The sequence below is a fragment of the Quercus robur genome, chromosome 1, assembly GCF_932294415.1.
Source record: "Quercus robur chromosome 1, dhQueRobu3.1, whole genome shotgun sequence".
Classification (NCBI taxonomy): Eukaryota; Viridiplantae; Streptophyta; class Magnoliopsida; order Fagales; family Fagaceae; genus Quercus; species Quercus robur.
Genome location: NC_065534.1, coordinates 38,423,148 through 38,440,201, shown reverse-complemented (window position 1 = coordinate 38,440,201; position 17,054 = coordinate 38,423,148). Strand labels below are relative to the sequence as shown.

General features: G+C 34.8%; 1 long non-coding RNA gene and 2 other non-coding genes across 3 annotated transcripts; 2 read left to right on the top strand and 1 right to left on the bottom strand.

The window, feature by feature from the left end:
• Positions 1-5,027: 5,027 nt before the first annotated feature.
• On the top strand, positions 5,028-5,134 carry LOC126693275 (small nucleolar RNA R71). Its single transcript, XR_007645265.1, has one exon. It is a non-coding gene; the product is annotated as a small nucleolar RNA R71 (small nucleolar RNA).
• A 1,984-nt stretch (positions 5,135-7,118) lies between these two features.
• Positions 7,119-12,495, bottom strand: LOC126689225 (uncharacterized). Its single transcript, XR_007644447.1, has 2 exons — positions 11,545-12,495; positions 7,119-7,764 (listed from the first exon to the last, which is right to left on the bottom strand). It is a non-coding gene; the product is annotated as an uncharacterized LOC126689225 (long non-coding RNA).
• Positions 12,496-16,046: 3,551 nt separating this feature from the next.
• On the top strand, positions 16,047-16,118 carry TRNAE-UUC (transfer RNA glutamic acid (anticodon UUC)). The gene has a single exon. It is a non-coding gene; the product is annotated as a tRNA-Glu (tRNA).
• Positions 16,119-17,054: the final 936 nt, after the last annotated feature.

Below are 17,054 nucleotides of genomic sequence, written 5' to 3'. Positions count from 1 at the left end.
TTCGTTCTTTGAACGAGGTTCATAGGAGTTCTGCCGTAGGGCATGCACTTATTCATCCTATTTTCATTCATAGGATTTTGCTCTTTTTAGGTCTAGATGGTTTCTCGTTTGGTGAGCCTGTGCATGTCGTTGCTCCCATAGGTGCCACCTTTCTTAGACAGAGGGCTGCTCACTTGAGAGTTGTTCCTTCGCGTCCTAGAGTTGCGTCATCTAGTGCTGTTCCCCCTCCTCCCTCTTCTACAGGTGCTGATGCTGCTAAGACATCGGGTGCTGCTGCTGCTGATGCTGATGTTCCTCCACCGACTACTTCGGATGATTCAGACATTCGACGTACGTTAGATCATGTCTTGACCGTTCAGGTGGCTCATGGATAGATTTTGGTGGACGTGCTCGATGAGATCTGTGTCTTGCATGCGGAATTGGCACAGTTTAGACCACCTCCCTTTTGATGATGGATTTTGTTTGCCCTTTGGCATTCCGTCACAAAAAGGGGGAGTACTTTGTAAAGTTTTTGTTTTCAGGGGGAGAGTATTTCTTTGGTTGGAGCTTGTGGAGTTTAGATTATATCTAGGTGTTTCACATTGTATTTTACCTTTTTAGCTCTTGCCATGTTTTGATGGGATATTCATGTTAGGGGGAGTATTTTTGTTGGTACTTTACATGTTTCTTGTTTCAAACTGTTTATTGATTTATATTTATGAGTTATTCATTGATATATGTCTCTATTATGTGTTGTTTGAAATCAAGAATTTAATTTGTTTACTTATATTGTTTCCACACATGCGGTTATGCATTTTGTTTAGTGTTTCAGGAAATATACAGGTTGATTCAATTGAGCTGCTGTCTACACTTGCAACTAATGGATAGTAGTTAGGATTGAATTTGTTTTATGAGCATTATTTTTGTAAAGGGCTTTTATTTTGTAAACTTTGAGTTTATAGTTGTGTTTTGTCACGGATTGCCAAAGGGGGAGCTTGTTAGGTTCTAAAGTCTTAGGATTTTATGTATTTAGAACTCTAATTTGTATTGTTGGCAAACCATGATCAAAACAATGTGTTTAGAAGTGTTTTAGTCTTGCTCAAAGTTGTGCATTTATATAAAGTTGGAATCTAGCTTAATGCAGAAAAGATTAATGCATTTCGGCCTGGCTCGATCGATCGAAACTTAGGCTTGATCGATCGAAGCTCGGGCATAATGTTTTTTTCTGCAGAATTTCTAACTCAGCCCTAGTTGTTTTAAAACTTTTTAGGGTTTCTAATTTGTCCTAAGTATAAAAGGCAAACCCTAGCCACGTTTTAGTGTTGCTCATATTGCGGTTTGTGTAAATCTCTTGTAAGATCTAGATGAGCTTTCTTTTACACAAACTTAGGGTTTTCAAGGAGAAGATTTATCTACACCTTGATGATCAACTCAGTTGCTGCCATTGAAGCTTAAAGAAAACACAAGCGGATGTGCTTATATCTGGTGGTGAATCCAAGAAAGAAGGAGTCCGTGGATTTGGAGTTTGCACGTGGTCGTGTCAGTAAGTTCTACTGGTTGGTAGCAATAAGAAGTCGAGCGTGGGGGCTTGTAAGTCTTATTGTATGAACTTCGATTCTTTCAAGATAGTGGATTCAAGTTTACCTTGAGGATAGCTAGGTCAAATCCTCCCCAGGTTTTTACCGGTTTGGTTTCCTGGGTGATCATATCTTGTGTTATTTATTTTTCCGCTGCTTTGCATGATTTGATCTTTGTTATTGTGATAACCTAGACTTGTTAAATTGGACTAAGTAACAACTTAACTAATTACCTAGGTTAAATAAATTGTTTTAAGGGGTCTAAAAACTATCAAGAAAGAACAGCTCAAATAATATGCTCAAATGGGTGACTAGCGGTAATGTATCAAGAAAGAAAATAATAAAGGCTCAAAATTAACAAAGATCGCCTAAAATCATCTCTTAAGGATTGGGATAGTTCTTCAAAATCCATGACTTATATTTAGGTGTGGCATAAAATTTGATGAATTCTTAGCATTTGACCAAATCAAAGAATAATGAGACTAAGGAACAACAAAGTTATGTGCTTCCAAATGAAAAATGAGATTAAAAGAAAATAACTCTCTAAAAAAATGAATGGCTCAAGAACTTACTTGGGTTATAGTCTCTACATTTTATTTTCAAGATTTTCAAAGTCATCTCTATCTTTCAACCAAGAAACATGTTCATGTGACTAAAGTGCATGTGCATACTAGTTGAGCATGAAAAACAGTGGAATTCTTTAGATAGAAGTAGCATAAAGAACTTTGACTTAAAACTCTTGCTAAAGCAACACATTTTTTTTTTTTTTTTGAAAATTGGACTAAAAACAAAAATGAAAACAAAAATCACTAAAAACAACCCAAAAAAAAAAAACATAAAATAAAACCAAATGCAAATCATCTCAAATTTAACATAAAATAAAACCAAATGCAAATCATCTCAAGTTCCTCCCCCTAACCTAAAACTTACATTGTCCTCAATGATAACAAGGAAAAACAATAAAGAGTAGAGATTACAATGAGTACCTTGAAGAGATGAACATAAATGAACAAAAAAAAAAACTTTAACACTTACAAAAGAGGTTAGAAAACAAAACAACAAAAATAATAATTAAAAAAAAAAAAAACACAATCTAAACTACGACACAAATACTAATGTTAATTGCTTGGCAAGTCTTGATAAATGGGATCCTTCAAATTAATGGATTCCTCCTCTTGTGAAAAATTCTCAAGAAATGGCTTAAGACGCTGTCCATTCACCTTAAATATGTTATCATTCTTAGGATTTTCAATTTCTATGGCACCATGGGGGAAAACATTTCTATGACATACTAAGAATATTTTTATAGGCAGTGCAGTATGCCCAAAGTGCATCATTCAACCTTAAAGACCAATTTTTACGATTTGGGTTAACCTTCTTTTCCAAAATTTGTTTAGTCTCCCTAGATGGTTTGTCAATGTTCGTCAAATAAATCCTATGAGTACAAACCAATGGACTAAGTCCTTTTATGTTAGCCATGTTCCTTCCTAAGACACCCTTATGTTTACTCAAAACATTTAATAACTTACATTCTTGCAAGGAATCAAGTTCAGAAGATATGACCATAGGATCTCATCGGTTCCTAGAAAAACATACTTGGGATCATTTGGCCAGGGCTTCAACTTCCATTTAAGTACTTGCTCACTAGATGGCAACAACTTTATCTCACAAAGTGGCAACTCCTCATATTTTAATTTCCAATTGCTTGCTTCCAATTCCTGTGCAGATTCCAAGAGACAATGAATGTATGCAATTTCAGAATTCTCATCAAAGTTAAAATCACATAAATTGACTAAAAAAGTTTCTAATTTTGGTCTTGAACAATTGTTTCAATCAAGTTAACTTCATGCACATCCTCTTCATCCCTAGTTTGCTTACAAGCATTAAAAATATTAAGCTCAAGGGTCATATTGCCAAAAGATAATTTTAAAACCCCACTTCTACAATTTATAAATGCATTAGAAGTTGCAAGAAATGGGTGTCCTAAAATCACAGATATTTGAGAATTAGCATTAGAAACAGGATGCATGTCCAAAATAATAAAGTCAACAGGCAAAATAAAATTTGTCCACTTGAACCAAAACATCCTCAACAACACCCTTTGGTAAAATTATAGATCCATCGGCAAGTTGCAAAATTATGAAAGTGAGTTTTAACTCGCTTAGATCTAATTGCTCATACATTGAATATCGCATAAGATTCACACTTGCCCTAAGATCAAGCAAAACTTTCTCTATTTTTGAATTACCAATCACACATGAAATAGTGGGACAACCTGGATCTTTAAACATTGGAGGTCTATTGTTTTGAATCATTGCACTAACTTGTTCAGTCAAAAATGCCTTCTTATGTACATTAAGCTTACACTTAACAGTATACAAATCTTTCAAAAATTTAGCATATGATGGAATTTGCTTTATGGCATCCAAAAGAGGAATGTTCACTTTAACTTGCTTAAGCACTTCAAGGATTTAAAATTTTTGATTCACATTTTGAGGGGAAATCAACCTTTGGGGAAAAGGAGCAGGGATAGGACACCTTTCAAATTCATTAGATTTAGACTCAAGGACCTCATCACTACTCTTTATTTTGGAAGACTCATCATGTGTATTGCTTTTAGGAATATCTTTTTCAATGATTTTTCCACTACAAAGAGTAGTTACAGATTTGACTTGACTCACTTTATTTTCAAAGAAACTACAATCATCAACACAAAATTGACCTTGGGGGTTTGATTGTGGTTGAGATGGAAACTTACCATTTTCTATTGTGCTCATGGATGTGGTCAATTTAGTGAGAGTGCTCCTAATGTCATTTATGGCTTGTGAGGTCTGATTATTAACGGTGGATTGAGTTTGCATGAATTGTTGCAAAGTGTCCTCAAGACTCTTCTTTGGAGGGGGATTATAGGGAACAAAATTTGAAGAATCATATGTAGGAGATGCAACCACATTATCATTCCTCCAACTAAAATTTGGGTGATTCCTCCACCCTAAATTGTATGTCTCTAAATAGGGGGAAGGGTATGATTTTTTCAACATGTTCATAGCATTTGCTTGATCATGCAACACCTCTTTTGAAAGCTGGAATGTAGGGAATTCATTGGTAGGGTGTTCCATGGTCTCACAAATTCTACAAACTTCTTCAATTTTAAGCACAGTATTGATTCCATTGACCTTTCTTAATTCCATGGCTTCAAGCTTCCTAGTTAGACTAGTCACCCTAGCACTAAGGTCATCATCTTCCCTAAGTTGGTACTTACCACCCCCAGAGGGGTTGGTGGATGCTCTAGACCTATCAAAGGTATCAGTGGTATCCCAAGATTGGGCATTCTCAACTAAGAGATCAAAATAATCAAAAACCTCATTAGGATCTTTATTCAAAAACTCTCCATTGCACATCATCTCTACAAATTGGCGCATCTTTGCAGTTAAACTTTCATAGAAAAAACTAATTATACACCAAGTTTCATAGCCATGATTTGGACAAGCATTAAGCAAATCTTTAAATCTTTCCCAACATTGATAAAATTTCTCATCATCTTTTTGTGAAAAAATCATTATTTGTCTTTTAAGTGCATTAGTCTTATGAATTGGAAAAAATTTCTTTAAAAATTCAGTTTGCATCTCTTGCCAAGTACCAATTGACCTAGGTCTTAAAGAATTAAACCAAGTTTTTGCCTTGTCTCTAAGAAAAAAAGGGAACAACTTCAACCTAATGGTCTCTTCATTACATGATTGGTCATGGAAGGTAGAACATACCTCCTCAAATTCCTTAAAGTGTAGGTAAGGATTTTCAAAATCTAAGTCATGAAATTTAGGAAGTAATGAAATCATACTGGGCTGAAAATTAAGATTATTTGCATTAGTTGGAAAAATGATGCATGATGGTGCACTACTCCTAGTAGGTTGCAATAATCTCTGAGAGTTCTAATGGGTTGGTGAGCATGGAAGTTTTCATTATTTAAATTATTCTCATCACCATGATTACTCTCTAAGTCCGCCATGATATTATGCTTGTGAGAATGTGTGAAAGAATCAAATAAATTGCTAAACAAATTATTAGACTCAATTTTAACCAACCAATTATTACTATCATGACACCAAATACGCATGCAATAGTAAAGCAAGAAAGAAAAAGAAAAAGAAAAAGAAAATAAAACAAAAGAAAACAAAATACCCTTAACAATAAAAAGAAGTAAAAAAAAAAAAAAAAAGAAGAAGAAAAACTCTAAAAGAAAACTAAACTACTTAAAAAGAAACAAGTTGGAGAGATATTACCAAATATGTGAAGAATAGGGAATTCTAGCCTTTTGCCCTTAATTTTTAAAAAATTTAGCAATATGCCCCTATTTTGAAACTATATAGGGATATGCCCTTGTTTCAATACTCGATTACCTTAAAATCGAGTTTCAATGAAATACTCGATTCGTAGAAAATCGAGTTATGCCCAATAAAACTATAAAAATAAAAATAAAAAATAAAAAAAATGCATGGAACTCAATTTTAGGGAAGTCGAGTTCCAAAACGCTGCTATAGGGCTTTAAAACATCACTATAGGGCTTAAAAACGCCACTATAGGGCTCCCTGAACTTGGGTATGGGGCGATCACACTTATAAAAAAAAAATTGCAGGAAAACGCCACTATAGGGCTTAAAAATGCCACTATAGGGCTCCCTGAATATAGGGCAATCACACTTATAAAAAATTTGCATGAAAATGCCGCTATAGGACTTTAAAACGTCACTATAGGGTTTAAAAATGCTACTATAGGGCTCCCTGAATATACGGCGATTACACTTATAAAATTTGTTTTGCATGGAACTCGATTTCTTGAAAGTCGAGTTCCATGCAATTTTTTTTTTTTTTTGTTTGATCGGGCATAACTCGATTTTCTACGAATCGAGTATTTAATTGAACTCGATTTTAGGGTAATCGAGTATCGAAACAGGGGCACGCCCCTATATAGTTTGCAAACATGGGTATATTGCCAATTTTTTTAAAAATTAAGGGTAAAATGCCAGAATCTCCAAGAAATTTAATGTTGAAAACCTCTCCAAACAAAGTGGAATGCTACTCTAATCGCCTTATCCCGACAACGGCGCCAAAAGCTTGCTGCGACTTAAATAATGCTCCTAAGTGCAAGATTGTCGCGAAGTAATAACTCGGAAAGTCTGAAGTTGAATCCTTACGGAAAAGGGAATTGATTAGCAAACCACAAGAGAATAAAACTAAAATAATAAAGTTTAATTGAAGATATTTTTAATAGTTTAGTGATAGTAATTTAAATTGAGAGAAAATAACAATATATTAAGGCACTAAGGTTTAGGGATCCACACACAACACATCTATCGGTAGTCTTAACAATATTTGTTTTATAACTCAACTAAAATTCATATGAAGGATGATTTTAGTCAGATGATTTGACAATAAAAGCTCAAGAATTAATTGTCTAAGATAGATTCATGCAATTGATTGATTTTAGGCAAAACAAAACTAGTGAATTAGTCCACAGGGAATACTAAGCATTTAAAGTGCTTGGAGTCTACGATAAATCAAAGGATTATACAGAACTAAACACTTTTCTAGATGAGTAAAACAATCAAAAACATAAAAACATAAGTATTAAAACCAATAAATAATTGTTAAGAACATACTAATAAACGGTTGGGTTTCACCCCTTGCCTTAACAAGGCTTCTAGCAAGCCATAACACAAATAAAACTCTAAAAACTGTAAAGAAACTTTAAGAAAACCTAAATTATGTTCTACAGCAGCTCTCCTCTGAATTTTTCCCTAAAGAGCCTTTAAATAGGTCAAGGAATCCTATTACAAGTTGAATTCCCGTTTGGAGAAAATCCCAGGTTTTTAGGCTTTACTTAACCGATGTTTTTGGCCCATTTAACTTCAGAATTTGGACTTTTAGTAAACTACAAAGTTGTAGCCATTTAAGTTATCTTTCCAGCCCAACTTAAATCATCTCGATTGGACATCTGCACCAAAAGTTATGCTCCAAATACTAACTGGTGTGCAAGCTGGAATCCTAATCCGAATTGGACTTGGATTAGGTGTAAATTTCCTTTGATTCCTTGCTCCAACTGGAATTGAATTTAATTGGGTTGGCCTTCTTTGACTTCATCATGGCCCTTGTAAAATTAAAGTCCATTAGCTTTCTTCTTTGCATAAATCCACTTATTTAATTTCATTAACCTACAAAAGACAAATTCACGCATTAAAATTCTATTAAGCACAAAATTAATTATTCAACATTATTCCAAAATCAACTATAAAATGCATGAATTAACTCAAAATAAGTATGATAATGTTTTCTAATAATGATATAAATATGCAAAATTAAGTTATTATCACACCTCATTTTCACATAAATGGCAGAGAGTATCATTGGATCCTAATCTTAGCATCAAGTTTTCTTTGGTTGGTAGAGAATTTGACCTTATTCTCCAAAGCAGTATCTTTAGTCTCTCATATGCCTTTAGCCTCCATATCTTCTGCGAAGGAACATTAAGTGGAATTGAGGTGGGATTTTCCTCTTGGTCTACTCTATATGCAAATTTCACTGAAAATATATCTTTAGATTCTTTAACCCAGATTACTTCATCAGGCTTTGGACTTAAAAGGGATTGGAATCCTCAGAATGGCTTGAATAGACTCAGGCTCAAACAACTCTCGAAGCATGGTTCTATTCCAACAGTGTAAATCATGGTTTATGAGGCTTGAAACCATAAGTGGATCCTAGATAATTTTTGTACTCTTAGGTTTTGGTTTGAACTCAGGTAACCAAGGAACCCAAGGGTCCACTCAAACATTATTGGAGTCCACATTACCAACCAGATAGCAAGCACCTTTTGAGATGAGAGCTTTTGATTTTTCTATGGTTTTCCAAATTGATGAAGCTTTTTTAGGAGGGTCTTTTCTCAACCAATCACTTCTCACCTTATATTTACATCTTAGAACATTCATGGAAAAGTTGTCCCTTTTGGAGACCACCATCCAAGCCAATTTGGAAACTAGAGCTTTGTTCATTGCCTTGGTTTTCTTAAATCCCAAACCACCCTTACTTTTTGGTTGGCACAGTTTGTCCTAAGCTCTCCATGCTAGGTACCTTCCATTAGTATTTTCCAGTTTCCACCAAAATCTTCTAGTCAAAGCATCCATGCTATCACAAATTTTTGTAGGAATATCAAAAGTAGTCATGGAGTATGTTAAGATAGCTTGAGCTACTGATTTTATCAAGGTGCACCTACTAGCCTAAGATAAGCTTTTGCTTCTCCAACCTCTTAATCTTGTCTCAAGCCTATCTTGTAGATACTTGAAGTCTTTTGTAGGTGCTTTAGACATGAATAGAGGAGCTCCAAGATAAACCGAGTCTTTTTTGAGAGATTTCATTTGCATAGCTTGTTTGATGATCTTGCTACTTTGTTTTTGGGTGGCTTTGAAAAAAAATATGCCAGATCGCCCCCTTTTATAAGTTGGTCTAACCATGTACAGTACTTATCCAAGCATTCATTGATTGCTAGAGCATCCTTCCTACAAGCTGTTGAGAATAAAATAATATCATCTACATACATAACATGAGTAATGACAAGAACCCTAATATTGGCCTTCACATCACTAATGTTCTTCTTCCCAAAATCCTTCTCCAACATTCTAGACAATACTTGCCCTAAGATGAAAAGATAAGGAGATAATGGGTCTCCTTGCCTCAAACCCCTCCCAGGCCTAAATTGTCCAAACTTACCCCTATTGATCAAAATTCAAAGGATGCAGAGGAGACACATTCCATAATCCACCTAACAAAAATCCCACTATGGCCAAATTTAATCAAAACATAAAAAATAAAAAAAATAAAAAAACAATCCAATCCACCTTGTCATGGGCTTTTTAAAGGTCTAGCTTGATGGCCATCATACCCGATTTTACTTTTCTTGCTCTAAAACTGTGAAGCAATTCATGCATAACAACTTGATTTTCAGTTATCCATCTTCTAGATATGAATGCAGATTGGCATGGAGATATCATTTTATGAAGTAAGGGCCTTAATCTAGACACTAATTTTTGCAATTATTTTATATACAATATTGTATAAACTGATAAGTCTAAAATTGTTGAAGGAGGAAGGATTTTGAGTTTTTGGGATGAGTACAATGAGAGAAGAATTTACCTCACAAGGCATTCTACTTGATTCAAAAAAAGAAAAAAAGAAAAGAAAAGAAAAAGATATCACAGCTCTTGTGACAACCTTTCCTACAATTGACCAGTACTCTTTGTAAAAGATGGCTAGGAAACCATCTAGGCCTGGAGCTTTTAAGTCTTGCATTTGGAACAAAGTGTCCCTAATATTTGATGGGGTAGGGATTTTACTAATTTTCTCATTTTCTTCCACTAAAATGCAGGGGGTAATTAGATCTTCAAGCTCTGGGGAAAAGTCCACTGTCTCCTTGGTGAAATGATTTTTGAAGCTCTCCAAGAAGAACCCCCTAATCTCTTTACTATCAGTAATCCATCTTCCCAATTCAGATTTTACAGCATCAATAGCATTTCTTCTTCTACGGATGATGGTTGACAAATGGAAAATTTTGGAGTTCTTGTCTCCTTTTAGCTAGATTTCTCGAGATTTTGGTTTCCATAGGATCTCACTTCTAAACAACCATTCATTTAACTCATTTTGTAAATCAGTTTCTCTTCTATAATTCTCTTTAGTGCCATCTTCCTTTTGGATCAATTCATCAATTCTAGTTTGGCAGTGACCAAAACTTTCTTATTCCACACCTTTAAAGCATTTTGGGTAGCATCCAGTTTCTTATAAAGCTTCATGAATTCAGTTCCTCTCACTTCTTCATTCCAAGCTTGGTCAATTACATTGTAGCACATGGGATCCCTAATCCAAGCAACCTCAAAACGAAATAGTCTTGGAGCAAAACTATCTTGGGGGTTGGTTACTTGGTTTCCAAGATAATAGGACTATGATATGAATTTATGGTTCTCAGATTTTTAATGCAAGCTTTTGGGAATACTAACCTCTAAGAAATGTTAGCAATTCCCCTGTACAGCCTTTCCTTAATTGCAATTTTTCACCATTACTGCCTAAACCATGTAAAGTTTTTGCTGGAGAAACCAAGATCCACTATACCTAGCTCAAACATAATATCCTTCAGAAAGTTTGGGGTTGATGACCCTTCTCTTGTACCACCCCATTTCTCATCATCACTATTGGTCAGATTGAAATCTTCCATACATATCCAAGGACCATGAATGGTTTCCAGCAAGCCATTTAGATTTTTCCGTGCTTTCCTTTTCTTTTCTTTTCTCTCTCTCTCTCTCTCTTTTCTTTTTTTTTTCCTGCATATGGTGGCCCATTAAATCCTATGAAGCACCAATCATAGACACTATCACTAACTTTGGCTGCAATCAAGTGCTTGTTGAATTTGATTACTTCCACTTTAACATCACTTCTCCATAGTAAGCACAACCCTTTTGCTCTTCCTTTTGCTTCAACTACTTTTTTATAATAAAAAAAATGAATATTTCCCTTCATCAATTCCATGCAATCCACATTTTCCTTCATTTCACATAGAAAGATAACATTAGGCTTTGTCTTCCTTATTTGAGCTTTAAGAGCTCTAGTTGTAGAGGCATTGCAAATACCCCGACAGTTCCACTCTAATGTTCTCATAGTGGTTTGGAACTTGGAATACTTTCCTCTTAATCCCTCCATGCAAAATAGGGAAAGCTTTGATCATTCAAATCCACAAATAAATGCTCACTAGACAACAAAAAAAAATGCTCACCAGACAACAGAGCATAACCACTAACCAAACTTAGTTCAATACAAATAAAGATACCATCCAGCCAACAATATTAGCAAACCACTAAAGCACCAAATGATTCCGCAACATCCAAACAGCAAAATGGAAAGTAATTTAAACCTCAAAACAATAGTATAACACAATTAAGGAGAGAGTAACATACCACATAAATTAGATCACCACTTCTTAGCAAAAACAAAACACAAAGGAGGCCAATAATGTTGAGGAGTAAACAGTTTGAGGAAGCTAGCTAATCCACTTGACCCTTACCAACACACCAAGCGGCTGAAATGTTGATAGACCAAGATGAGAAACTTGGCAAGAGAGACCAACACGACCCACACAGAGTAAGTATAAACCCACAAAAGGGGTAAAGAGAAAGCCATACGAAGTGGCGGCACAAGATCCATAAAGGGGCAAAGAGAAGCCACACAAAGTGGTAGCACAAGACCCACAAGAGTCTAGAAGGAACCCACAAAGGGTAGAGACCAACCCTCCCTGAGCGTCGCTTACGAGAGGACGACAGTGGATAAAGCCCAAATCTCAAAGCACAAGATAGTAAGGGCGCTTATCGTGCATTGAGAGAGAAAGCTTGTACTACAAAGCCAGCTTTGTGTGTTCTACATTGTCTCGTAATGTCCCTCATGAACATAATTATGAGGGAGTGGGTTTGATTCTAAGTGTTTTTGGCTTCTTAGGAAGATCAGCCTAATACCTAGCAATAGAGAAAAGCTATTGGGCTCAAGGAATTAAGATCTGGCATCTCAGGGAAAATGGTTTGAAGCTCGAGGTCTGTGTAGCCTGTGTCCTTGGATGATCTTGACGATGAACTCAGTGTTCTCGGAAGAAATGTCCGAGGATCCAAAGGGTGCATGGCTCTTGGATGAAGTAATAGTCATTTCCGCATTAATTCGACCACCTGCTTGGCATAGTCGTATTTATTGCTGAATGACTTACCTGAACAGTACTTTAAGCTCGAAAAGTCCAGATATCATGAAAATAAGGGATAACATGTCTAATAGGACAAGTATCACCCCAGCTGTGTGGTGAGAAAGGGTTCCAAAAGGGAAGGAAGAGGGAAGTATAAAGAGAAGCAAAACATGCATAAAAGAGGGACGAGTGATCAAAAAAGAGAGAGAGAAAAAAACTAAGTGAAATGTATGTTTATACAAGGATTTTTCTATGAAATAAAGAGTGTTATCTTTTCTTTGAATGTTCTTGATTGTTATTTGTAGTTTCTTACCTTTGTTCAAGTTTCCCATTGTAGATTCATTCCAACACATTCATTACAAATTAGTTGTGATGTTAGAAAATTGTTTTTAGCCACCACAATAATATTAATGAAACATACATGATGATATTTATTACAAGAACAAAAAACACAATATTTACACTTTAAAGGCACTATTGAGGTCCAAAAAATTACAATGTTGTACCAAAGGCCCAAAACAATGCAAAGGATTGAAACGTAGGAAAAAAAATAAAGCATTTAGGCTTCCAATAAAGAAAAAATGGGAGAGGCCCAAACCTATTAAGGGTCCATAAGGAGGGACCCAAATCCATGAATGGGCAAGTTTTGGGCCCCATGAAATAAAGGAAATAAAAAGCCCAACTCGGCCCTCAAAGGTCAGAAAAATCACTTGGGAGCCCTGGAAAATAACTGGGCTAGGATACCTGGGGATTCCCAGGAGTTTGGGATCCTCGGGATATGCAGCAAAGCCAGGTTTGGATTAAGACAGTTCAGGGGGGGTGCCAAGAAACACAAGAAACAAGAACAAATATGTCCCTATCAGCCACCCAATGATGTAGAAAAGGGCTCAGAGGGCCTAGGAACCAACAACTCATGAGCAAGAGCCTAGTACCTTGTGGAACCTAGGAAGAAGAACAAGGAAGGAAGGTGGCTTGGGATTTTACGGCCTAGTAGAAAAGAATCAGCTCACCTGGGAAAAGTGACAAAAGGGAAAGTAGCCAAAAGGTGGGTTTGAAAAAAGGTGGGTGTAGGAGGCAAAATTTTAAGCCAATCATAAAATTCCATATCAAAATTTAGTAACAAAATTTAAATTAATATGTCACTAAATTAGATAAATCAAGTGTTGACATGTGTCATTTAAAGATGATATTTATCCTAATTAAATAGAGATAAATATCTTGATGATAATTATTCTAATTAAATAGAGATAAATATCTCAATTAAATTGGAATGATAATAGTTAATCATTATCTCTATTAAAATAAATAAATAATAATAGAGATAATTATCTACTAGGAAGTCAATCTCAAGTGAGACTTATCCTTTGAAACCACTATAAATAGAGGGCATACCTCCTCTCATTGATGTAGAGAATTTTTCTAAGACATCAAAATTCTAGAGAAATTCTACCTCAAAAACATATGAAGAACATTCAAATAAGTTCTTTGAAGTTCTATTGGAATTAAGCTAAAAAAAGCCTCCATAAACTTCAACGAACCTCAAATCCTTGAAGCTCAATGAACCAAGCCTCTAAAGCCCCGAAGAACTTCAGCCTAAAAACCTTCACATTCAAAGACTTGAAGAACAATAAATCTCTAATAAGCTCGAAGCTAAAGTTTTGTTGTGGAGACCGCTCAATCTATTTTCCAGCTAAAGTCAAGAAGATTTCTTGTTTGAGTCAAGTTCAATGAAGATAGAATCAAAGGGTATTCTTTTGTAAAAGAATTGAAATAGAGATTGCACTCATTATTCATCAATACAAATTTATATTTGCAAACCATATTTCTTTTCAATTGTTTGATTTTTTGCAATTGAGGAAATTTTTTGTTTACAGTGGGATCTAGAAGCCTTAGAGCCTTCTAAGACCCCCCCAGAATGGGAAAGTCAGCAAAAGGATTTTTGAAGAAGAAACCTCAAAAGAAGAAAATAATAAAGAATGAGGAAAGGACCAGCCACCAATGTTGCTGGCACAACATTGGTTCTGGTACCTAGGGGAGCAAATGAAGGGAATCAGTGGTACCTCAGAAACCCTAGGATGGTACTATAAAAGGGGAAGCAGCCAATAGTGAAAGGCATTCATCAACAGTGAATTAGAATAAAAACCATTAAGGAAACTCTGTTAGAATTCAAAAAGAGAGAAAAAGGAGGGAAATCCTGTCTGGTATCCTCAAGCAGCCATTAGAGAACACACTTGGATTCAAAGGGATTCAAACTTTGCAAGTCTTAGAGGCCTGAAGGGCCATCTAAGTCTGTGATTTTTGAACTTATTTGGACCTTGTAACATGTCCTAGTGAGCGTAGTGTATTACATAATAAAGAAAGTAACGAAGTATTTTACATTATTTTAAGGGTCCCTAATGCTTTATTTTATGTTCCTTCTTTATCATTTCGTTCCTTTGCTGTTTCTTGTTGTTCAATGCATATATTTCCTGTATGTTAGCATGTATGTGTTATAGGATTTGTGCCCTGTGCATCACCTGGTTCAAAATCAACCTAATTTAGCTGCGGTGAACCAAGCCCAGTCCCTTAAAACAATAAATATTAGGCCTGGGATCCTTGTTTCTACCTGGGCTTGTGTGCTAAAAAAAAAAAAAAAGAACCCACATAGGCACTAATAGAAATTGATGGTGAGAGAGAGAAAGATAGAGAGATTCCTTGTATGTTATTCTCAACAATGTCACTGAAACTGATTTTCTGACAATAATATGTAATATTTTAAGATTTAAAAATTACAGGCTTTGCCAAAAATTGGAACCATTTACCAAGAGTGCATCCCTTCACCCAAAGTCACAACTCTTCATTATGGGCTAAATCAAACCCATCATAAGCATTACTCATTTAGGTTTAGTCAGCCTTATATTTCTAAGGTCTCTTATTGCTACATAGTAAACACAAGGCAAGTAGACATCTCTCATATCAATTTTCAACAATGTTCATACTTGGCAAGTACATCGTGTGACCTACATGTATGCCTACAAAGAAACAATTAGAACATTGTATTAAGTCTTGTTAAAGACTAGCATAACAACATTCTCATCAATGTCTCGATATGCCTCAGACTCATTTGATCACAGTTTAACACCTATGACCTCTTTTTAACATAATTATTTTACTGCCATGTTAAACCCTCTAATAATCGTATTATATCGACAATTATGTCACAACATACAAGCAATACAACCTTACTTTTGTGAATACAAAATGTGAACATGTTACCAAATAATTTCTTTCACTCTAATGTAACTTTACCTACTATTCTCGCCACCACCATTGTGCCAACATGAAATATTAGTCATTTTCTTTGTGAAATAAATAATGAAAAATATTTTAAGAATTATTTCAGAGGTTGCATTTAAATACAAGAAAACAAGCTATTTTTACTTTGGGAAAAACTTTTTGCTTAAAAGAAATAGTGTAAATTCAAATCACCCTGACTTTACATATTATTGTAACGGGAACTCAATGAAAAGAGTGATAAATAATTGATACATTAGGAAACTGTTACCTGGCAATGCTAGTGAGTGTGAGTTTTCACGTGTTATCGGATATATATATATATGTTTGTGTGTGTAAGATGATCAAATAGTTATCCGTAGAGGTTAGCAAAGTATCTATTTACAAAACTAAAAAGGAAATAAGAAAAAGCATCGAATGTTTGTTGAAATAAACAAATAAAGATTACTCTCACAACAAACTTCCGTTGTCGTCCAGCGGTTAGGATATCTGGCTTTCACCCAGGAGACCCGGGTTCGATTCCCGGCAACGGAAGAATGGTTTTCCGTTTTGTTTTTTTCATTCATAATCTTTATTTTACATAAAATATATTATTTTAAATCGTTGGTACCCAGTTATCACTCTTCTGGTTTGCTAAACGCCTTTAACCCAGGAGACTGGGGTTTGATTCCTGGCACTGGCAGAATGGTTTTCCTCTTTTTTGTTTTTGTTTTATTATTCATAATCATTACTTTAGATAACATTTTTTTTCTTTTAAATCATTATTTTTTTTTTTTGAGGAAGCTTTTAAATCATTATTGATTACTCAGAGCCCACTCTTTTTGGTTTGCTGAAAGCCTTTTTTGATAGCTGATTCTAAAAATAAAAAATTGATTGCTTTCATTTCGAAAAATGAACTCAGAGCCACTCTTTTTGGTTTGCTGAACGCCTTATCCAATAGCTGATTCCAAAAACAAAAAAATTTATTGCTTTCATTTCGAAAAATGAACTCTACAAAAAACAAAATTTTAAATGAACAATTATTTTTAATTGTCTTTATTTCCATTTTTTAAAGACTTCGTTTTTATAACTTGATAAATAGAATGCGATTCCCATAATAAAAAAGAGCAGTCTATATTACTTAAGAACAAGACGATTGACCTTGTAAACGATGCATATAGAATTTTAACTCAACATATTACGCAAATGAAACAACATTCGTTGCGTAATCTCTGTCGTCGAATGTCCTGGTGACAAAAATTTCATCACCAAATAGTTTAATTATTTTAAAAAAAATTGTTGGTGACGAAAGGTGACAAAAATTTCATCACCAAATAGTTTAATTATTTAAAAAAAAAATCGTTGGTGATGAAATTATTTCGTCACCTAATATTTTCCTCACTAAATACTTTATTTAGTGACAAATATTTTTGTCACTAAATGTATTTTATTTTTTATTTAAGCATATTTGGCAACAGAATAGTTCATCAC